This window comes from Capsicum annuum, chromosome 11, assembly GCF_002878395.1.
Source record: "Capsicum annuum cultivar UCD-10X-F1 chromosome 11, UCD10Xv1.1, whole genome shotgun sequence".
NCBI classification, from domain to species: domain Eukaryota; kingdom Viridiplantae; phylum Streptophyta; class Magnoliopsida; order Solanales; family Solanaceae; genus Capsicum; species Capsicum annuum.
In genome coordinates, this window is record NC_061121.1 from 69,765,848 (window position 1) to 69,774,723 (window position 8,876).

The window sequence follows — 8,876 nt, forward strand, 5'->3', positions numbered from 1 at the left end:
TGTCTTTCCTCCGATGATAATTGTCTAGGCTAAATTAGATCATTAACATGTTCCAATTAATAGTAATACATTAATACTAATACATAACTTGAAATAGAAAGTCACTTAGTGCACATAATATTTGTATTGGAATTAGATTTAGACTAATAGGATAAACATATATACATGGTTGTAGATTAATGATTGAAAGCATTGAAAGGGTTTCACTGAGGGTTCTAGCCACCTACCTAATCAAATTGATTTAACAGATTTAGGACTAATTGTTTAGCAACTTCACATGGAAAAGAGTTGAAAAATACACGTATGTATATGATCAATTACACAAGACCAAAATAAATAACATGTATGAGAATTTCTTATCAAGGGTGAGAACATTTTTGCTACTTTTTGTCAAAGAACCGCTACTAAACATACGTTAAATTAGGTTCTTTTATAGATATGGTTTCTAACCAAAATAGCTCTTTATTTATTACGTAAGAAGTATTCCTTAATTGGTTAAAAAGTCCTAGTACTAAAATGATTAAAGAAATCCTATTACTAAAGTGATTGTGAAGCTATTTTAGATATATTTTTGTAGTTTAAAGTGCTTATTTATCACAACTCTTTCCATATATTTAGGAGTTAATATCATAAATATAATTAAATAATAAATTGAAAAAATAGTAAAAAAATTATTTTATCTATTGCGGAGTATTTTAATGGACAAAAAATTTAAATCACTTTTCTAAGGGTCTTCACACTTTTAATATATTATAGATATAGATATAGATTATAGATATCAAATGAAAATCTAACCAATTTATTTGCTTGTGTTGCACGTGGATCATATGTTAATTAAGAATAAATGTATATAAAAATATATAAGTTATGCATATATTATTTTATTAAGTATAAAAAAATTTAAAATAGCATAAATTTTTCAAGATAAAAAAATGTAGCCGATTAAAGAGCAATTTAATAATTTGCTGATTTTCTAATTTTAAAAGCACATTGTTATTATGAATAGTTATTTTTTATCTTACGATTCTATATATTTCTACTCTATATAAAATGTAATTATCTTTGAAATATTTTCCATACCTACACTAAAAAAATTCTACTTCACTTGTAATTAGATGATCCATAATAATAGAAAACATAAAATTTAATTTACAACATAAATTGTAACAATTATATTTTAAAACTTAGTACACATTCAAAATACTTCATATAAATTGATCAATAGAGAGCAAAATTTATACTAAACTTTAAATTTTTTGTGTATAAACATGCATTTTGAAGAGTAAAAATGACAAAGTTTGGCCCAAACCTGAAAAGGCCCAATAATTTTAAAAAGATAGAGAAAAACCACTTAAGAAAGTAAATAAATATTATTAAATAAGTATTATTTGTACTTTGTCTGAACTCTAGAAGGTTCATTTTCTTCTCATGAACATCTTTGTTTTGTTCGTGTATGTTGTCTGCCTCTTGCATTGTTTCATTTTGCTATATTCGAATTTTAGTGCAAAAAATAATGTTCTATTTTGCTCTTCTCTATAGCCGATTCTTTTTTATATTGTTTCTCTACTTTAAAATGGTGAGCAATGTTAGAGCTTTTGTGTCGATCGATGAAAGAAAAAAATAATTTTGAATTTAGGATCTTCAATTTCTCAATAACCTTTAACATTTATTCTCCCACGTGTTGTCTCTCTCGATTGTCAAGATTCAAGGTGAGCTCTCTTTCCTCAACCTTGATTTGTTTTGATTAACTGCAATTAAGGGGTAGATTTCTTGTTATGTAGTTGTTTATATCTCTTTTGTGAGTTCTATTTACATTGGTGTGTAGTGTTTAAATAAGCATCTTGATTTGTGGATTTTGACTTGGTTTTGAGTATTTCAAAGTACGTTCTTCAATGGTGCTGGATAATTAATTTTTATAGCTTCACATATAATATGTGTCAGTTATGCTTAATCTTGCCAATTTTGAATGTATCTTAGATGTTTGCATGTCAACTGAGATACTTGAATTTGAGGTACTGAATTGAAGTAGGTAGAAGGTTGTTTAATGGAAAATATTATCTAAATATATTATTGGGAGATAGAAGATACTTGATAAAATAGTTGAGATGTGTAATCTAATTTATAAACCATTAATTTAAGGAAAAACACATGCATTTAGGCTTTTGAACTTGACTATATGAATAGCATGGTCAGTTCCAAGTTCGGATTAAAAAAAGCAGTGTCGGAATATGTAGACTAAATGTGTAAAAATAGCTAACTATGATTAATCACGTGGATGGTATTTGTCGAGACATGCTACTCGAATGTGTGTTATATTGTTGAACTTGAATTGACTTCAATATAACAGCATGGATGCAGATAATTAATATAGTTGGCCTAAACTATGTTTGGGGACTGAGGTGCAGTTGATGATATAAATGCAGGATGATGTTGCAATTACAGCCAACAAATGAAGAAAAGTCTAGGTAGTGACATAAATGAACATTTATCTTTATGTTGTTACTGATTATGAGAAAGCCATTGCATTTTCATTTGTTTTTGGCTTGTCTTATTTCCAAAATACCTGTTATTGGAGATGAACTTGGCATGACCAGTCCAAGTGTTTCTTTAGAATAAATATGTTTTTACAGTTTATGGAACACCTAGTTTCTAATTAACGTTGCGATGCAGGGACGAAGGGAGTTTGACTTAAACTATCAATTGAGAAATATGATCCAATTCATATTGCAAAAAAGGTATAGACTATATATCAAAACTCTAACTAACTTTTTTGCTTTTGCTGAAGAACAAAGTCTATAAAATGTTCCTTTAGCTTCTGATTCTATCTCTTTTTTCAACTCAAACACTAAAGTTACTAATTATATAGGAAGGTCTTATTTTTCTCTTAACACTGCAAATTATTGTCTTAATTTACCGTCTAATAGTTTTCTGCCTTACTATGTAGATAGAGTGTGTATGGGTCATTGCTCCAAATAATTAAGAGGGTTTAGTTAGTAATGCAACATCACATGCTAGGGAAGATCTGAAGAAATTTCTTGAGGGCTTATCATGACATCTATTTGGTACAAATCTATATCTTCTTGACTGTTTCTAAATATTTATAAAACTAAAGGTTGAAATACTATTTAGTATGTCTACCTGTGTCAGTTGCTTGATTTACATTTCTAAATCGTGTTATTGTATGTATAAAGTAGGGAAAGGGGGCAATTGGATGCATCGAGCATCTAATGTTCATGTAGGGTCTGAATTTGGTCTACTCCTCGTGGAAGTATGGTGTAGACAACCTATCATGAAACACGCATTAGTGGATAATTCATAACGCTCAACTCACTCCATGATTTATGGGCAAGGCGATCGTTGTCAAGTATATTAACCCACATGAGTTGGGGTCAAATTCTCGTGGAGTGGAATTAGTCTTCAAGTCCTATGGGTGTTAATAGCTACTAAAAAAATACCCGTAATGTAAACAAAGTGAAATATATAAATTAAAATGGGGGGTTGGTTTGGAAAGGTTGTTTTGCCAAAATCTACTCAAACTATCAATTAAGGGCAACAAATGTGGATAAGATTTCAATATGGAACAAGTCTTGGGATTATGTCTTCCTAGGGGCAATTAATGCATGTGTTTATGTTAATCAAATGCAAATGCTAGTTAATGGCTACTTGAGCAGGCTAGGTTAGACGTTTTGATACTAGTTTTTCAACTAAGCACCAAAAATATCACCCATAGATCCTCTTAGATACCTCATGGGTATGGCAAATACTTTCACCCAAAACCTCAATTAGGCATCCCTATTTCTAGGAAGATGCCCAAGATCTAGCAAATTCTTAATCCACCCTTATTTCTAAGATAATGAAAAGGGAATACACTACATCTCTATTGTTCATTAATACCTTGTCACCCATATCCCTCTTTCAAGGATGATATAAAGTCCAAAAGTAGACAAACATCCCTCTTTCAAGGATGATATGAGAATTTTGGAAATTTGGGGTTTTCACCTACAAATTCCCATTCAACAAGCAAGAATTAGCGAACCCCAACATTATTAACCAAAAATCTACACTAATAATCAAAACCCACACATATTTTCACCCTATTCCATACCCCCAAGATTTATATTTTGCTACTTATGAAGTTTAAATAAATAAATATACCAAAAGGATCATTCAATGCTTCCATTCAAGATACAATCAAGAGTATTCTTCAATTTCAACTAAACTCAATTAGAAAATCAACCACAATAGTTTTTCCAATTTGGTAGGGTTTCAAATTATTCCAAGTTCAATTCTAGCTGGGAGATGCCAAAAAATGAAAGGGTTTTTGCTCTATATTGGATTTAGGGTCGGCTCCATGAAATTACAAAACTGCCTCTTGGCATAAACTCGCGCTGTCACAATCACCTTAGATGATCGCGATCGCGACTCCCACAATCGCGGTGAGTCCTTCGTGATCGTTGACTCTAACTGATCTTGATTGGCCGCGATCACGGCCTTCAAACCGCGATTGCGATAATTGAGGGTTAGATCCTGCTCTTGCTTTTCCAGCTTTTACACTTCTCTTCCCTGTTTGATCCTCTTTTAGCTCACTTCACTTTTTTTCTCATCACTTATATACCTGCAAAATATGGGAACTAGTGCATTCAAATGACTAAGTCATCTCATTCATACCATTAAATCATAGTAGCGTGCACGCATTTGGACGTAAATGAGTGGTAAATTTACCACTCATCAACACCTCCAACTTAAACCTTTGCTTATCCTTAAGCAACACTACTTCTTACTCAATGAAACTATGTAATTGTAATCCTATTTAAACGATCAAAATAACTCTCAAGCAAGGGTAAGGCTATTCTCACGACTCTCCTTAACACGAAACACAATTTTAAAGATGCAAGGGACTTCAAAGAACAATAATGCAATAATCACTAAACTCTCTAGAAGTGACTCTCTATCGATAGCAACTCAACTACACTTCTTTTGCCTTATTTTGGGAAAGATAACAATTTCACTCGCCTCAATATGTTTACATACCTCCTCACACAGAAAATTCCACACACACCCAATTATCTATTATGAAACAAGAGATTTTAGTGAAAAACACTCTCTCTCACAAAGACTATCTCAATGCTAACAAGTACCATACCATAGGCTTGCCTTTATTCTCAATCGCCACTACACTGAATACACTTGGTTGGAGATCTCGAAGGACTTTTTGAGCTTGTAACGTAGGTTCGGGGAAGGGTATGATATCATTTAGGAACAAAGTGGCTACACCCTCTTTGAACATCTACATCACACTATTCAATCCAACTTTTGACCATGGACTACTTCATGTGTTCCCAAAATTCACACATGCCTACTTTAGCTACCTTGATTTACCCATCTCTTTAAAGGCATTTTCTTTTTGACTAATTCTCTTGCTATCTAATGTTATTCCTTCATTTGATGATTCCTTTATTCTTTACTTTATTCATTTCTTTGCTTGTTTAACATCAAAGACATCCAATTACATTACCATTGCCCAAGGTCATCTTTTCCAAACTTACCACCCCTAACTTAGGCATTTGGCCTCAAGTTTCATTTTTCATGTTTAAGAAGGGTAGGGTTCAAAAAAGGGAAAAACTTTGAACGATTCAAGGCTTGTAATGTGGTTGCCAAAGAAAGGCTTGAAAGCTCAAAATGGGTAACTAAGGTTACTATTCTATGTATGGGTAAGATATTTAGGCTAAAGTGGGCTTCTATGTGCACTAAGAAGGCCTAAGATCATTCACCAACCAAGTATAAGCACAATTAGTCTTGAGAGACTAACATGGCAAGTTCTAGATGGAACAAGTATGCATGAGAGTTAGACAATTACGCTTACCGCACATGGCATGCAAGCTTTTCAATGAGGGTTAATTACACTTCCTACTAGAGACAAAAAGGAGTATTTACCAATTTCTACAAGCTAAGGAATTCGGAGTCACAAAAAGAGGTGAAGTATTGTTTCAAAAGTGTTCACGTCTATGCCCTTGGTTTTTAAAATATTTTGGACGGAGGGGGTATTTGCTTCGCATTTACACCACCCAAAATTTGCTATTGATGGCGTCAAACCAAGTCGTCATCTCACATTTTGGCTCGTAAGAGGGCAAACCATATGGCTACTCAGATTTCACCATAGGTGTAAGGGCGATCCACCAATGCTACGAGTACTCAGACTTCCTCTGCATTTATGGCTCAAAACCCAATCATGAAGATTTTCCCTTTAAGAATGTCATCACTCAATCTATCATAGGGAAAGGCTCGTTCGATATCATCATAAGTAAGATAATAATAAAAACTAAAAATGAAATAAGCAACTAATTCATGAAATGCGGGCACCATCAGAGTGCCCGAATATTACAACCTAAAATAAAAATAAAAATCATCCAAATCATCATAAAAACATTAACAAATATCTCAATAATACAAACCTAATGAATGAATATGAAGATGGGCACCCCCAACTAAATAAACTTGCAATAAACTTACTGGATAATCAATAAAGCATAAAGAGAGTAAAAGGGTGCTCGTTATAACCGCATCAAGAGATGTTGTCGCCCTTGGACTCAACATCACCTCTTATATCATCTGAACCAGACCACTCAGCTGGGGCTTCATCATTACTATCAACTCTAGGAGAAGGAAGGAAGTCTCTGGATGTAACGCCCCAAATCTGGTACCCGAAATGCCACATGGTGCCCATGACCCCAAAGGACCACAAGCTAACCCATGACTGATATCTGTACCTAATCACTGCATAATATACTGTATAAATGCAAAAATATGAACTGAAAGGCCATAAGGTTCAAACTGGATAAACATGTGATAAAATAATGTCTGAAAATGGTATAACAATACCGAAGCAAATCTGAAATAATATTTGACATGCTATAGTCTGAAATCCTCTAAACTGTCTAAATAAAGAGTTGATGGGACATGTACCCAAGTAACTCCAACTACTGAAAATTAAAATAGTAATGTGATTATCATGTCCTCGAAGGATGAGGACTCACTGCTAACTCTGATCGCTGAATTGGGATACTTCTGGTTCTCTGGAGCTCGTGCTTCTAAACCTATGGTATAGGACACCATAGCATAAATGCGTCAGTACTTTGAATGTACTGGTATACAAGTGAGGTAGGCTAAATGCAATGGTTCATATGCATGAACAATACTAACTGACTGACTAACATGAATAAGAGAATACATGCATGATTATGTAACTGTAACTGAGATTGTGATAGGACTAAATACTGAGTCTACTGATATTAACCCCTGAGTCGCTGATAAGTGAGAAAGACCGATACTGTATTACTGAATACTAAGGGACTGATACTATGTTACTGATACGTGAATAACTATTTCTGACAGTTCTGATGATGAAGAACTAGTCTGGTTGACTGTATTTGATAGTCCTGAAGCTGAATACTGATAATATGAGTTCTGAGAACTGATATAATTGACAACATAAGTGACTATATCTGACAGTCCTGAATATGATGGAACTAGCTGAGTTTTATACTGTATCTGAATTTGACTGTATCTGACACCTAAAATCTGAAGAACTATCTGAGTTCTTTTACTGAGACTGAGTCTGAGACTGAGAGTGTGACTGAGACTGTGGGAAGTAATCATCTAACCGACATGCCCCAGAACTGAACTAGTGGGGTCCAACCTGTAACCCCAGCTGGAAGGGTGTCAATACCGTGCCACGGGTAAAGACCTGCTGTAAGTATACCCTTGCTGACAAGAAGCTCTTCTATCAACCCCTCCTAGTAGGTAACCCAAATGAGATGTATATATATATATCCCTAAATGCATAGGGTGCATCTCAACCTACGCTAGCTACGTAGTTCTGGAACACAAGAATTGTTTCTAAGGATCACACCCTCCACTGAATAACACGTGAGTCCCCATCCTTGGGTTCACTCGGTGCTGAATCCTACTCCCAACTGAATAGTTACTAAACTGATTAACTAAATAAATTTAACTGAACTGAACTGATTAACTAAACTGAACTGATTTAACTAAACTGAACTGATTAACCGATGGTATTATTTAGTAGAGCTAAAACTGAATTTATTGAGTTTCGTTGACCGACGGAATGCTACTGAGATCTGAGGACTGACTAAGAGTACTGAAGTTACTGAGACTTACTGGGAATACTAAAATCACGGAGGTTACTGAACTACTGAGATTTTTGAGATTTCCTGAGTCACATAACTGACTGAGTTCTATGGATTGTGAATTGTCTAAGAGTATCATGAAAACATGACATGGCTCTAGGCATACAGCTAAGTTGTCGAGTACAAGTACTCCCAAGACTCGATGGAAAGAAACTGACATAACATGACTTTCTCGAACGCATGACCAACAACATAATTTTATAATTCATATATTGAAGCATTTCATCAAACATGTGATATTCATAAACTTGTACATAAATGCTAGTTGGGCACTTTTCCTTCATATAGGCATTCAATCAAACACATGGTAGGCATAGTATATGTAAACAATATTGTACAACAATTAGACATCATGGTTCAATCCTAATTTTCATCATTATAGGGTTTAATCATAAGTTCACATGAATATACATCTATACTAATCAATTCCCTATGGATAGAATTCAATTAATCATTATCAACATGAACAAAATAAACCCAACATGAAACTCATAAAGAAATCCATAAACTTGAAGTTGGAAAAGAGATTCTTAGGCTTCATGGACATAAAGAGTCCATGAATGAACACTATGCATACCTTAGCTTGTGATTCTATGAAGATTGATGGAGAGATTCTTGAAATTTGACGGTGAATTCCCTTGGAATTGAACCTTCTATGAAAAACCCTAA